This window comes from Myotis davidii, unplaced genomic scaffold (genome assembly GCF_000327345.1).
Source record: "Myotis davidii unplaced genomic scaffold, ASM32734v1 scaffold168, whole genome shotgun sequence".
Lineage (NCBI taxonomy): Eukaryota > Metazoa > Chordata > Mammalia > Chiroptera > Vespertilionidae > Myotis > Myotis davidii.
The window spans coordinates 1,455,336-1,456,256 of NW_006383016.1; positions in this window are offsets into that span (position 1 = coordinate 1,455,336).

Genomic DNA, 921 nt, shown 5'->3' on the forward strand with positions numbered 1-921 from the left:
ACCCTGCCCTAAAGATGAAGAAATTCTTCCATTTAGGATCTGCTTGTTGGCATACACCAAGTAGCTCTTTTTGTGGTTTTAACAATGGATTTAGGGAAAGAAGAATGAAGAAAATTTGCCTGTCCTGGGGACCCAGGGAGGTTTGTCTTATAGTCTACAAAACAGCTTTCTTCCTTGACCATAACAAGTAAACAGAGCTGTCTATGTGTCCATGCCCCCTTCTTTATGATAAGAACATTCTTTACCTCCAGGAATGGAGACACATCACCGGCCCCTTTGCAGCTAGATATGGCCATGGGATTGGGACTCAGCTCTGGCCAATGACAAGTGTCATGTGGCAGCTTCCAAGAACATAATAAAAAAGCAGTGTCCTTGTCAGTCTTCTCATCCTATTGCTGGACCACAGTGCTCACCATGGTTGACCCTGGGGCTGCACAATCCATGATGAAGCAGCCCAGCAGAGAGAGCCTATTCCCCTCCCCAAATCCATGAGCACCAGAGCTCCCTGAACATCTGCCTGTACTTTTACATGATACGGAAAGGAACGTCTATCTCATCCAAGCTGTTATTTCAGGGTTTGCTCTTACTTTCAGCTGAATGTAAGCTTAAGACAAAAGGTGAATGTAGTTTAATCCCACAAGTCTATCCATTGCCTCTTGGGTTTATTTGTGCTCTAGTTCGACTCATAACTGGTGGGCCAGCCTGGGTAAAGTCAAACCATTGCCCAAAATGATGCCTTAAAATACAGTCTATTTCTAAGCTGAGAGAGCCTTGTGCACATATCCGTGTATGCACACACATGTGTTCTAATATATACACACTTTTCATTGAGATAGCAGCTGCCTAGGTGGAAAGCCCTCTTTCCAGCATGCCACATCTGGCTAAACTTCAAGAGCCAATTGCCTTTTTCACTTTGTCAAG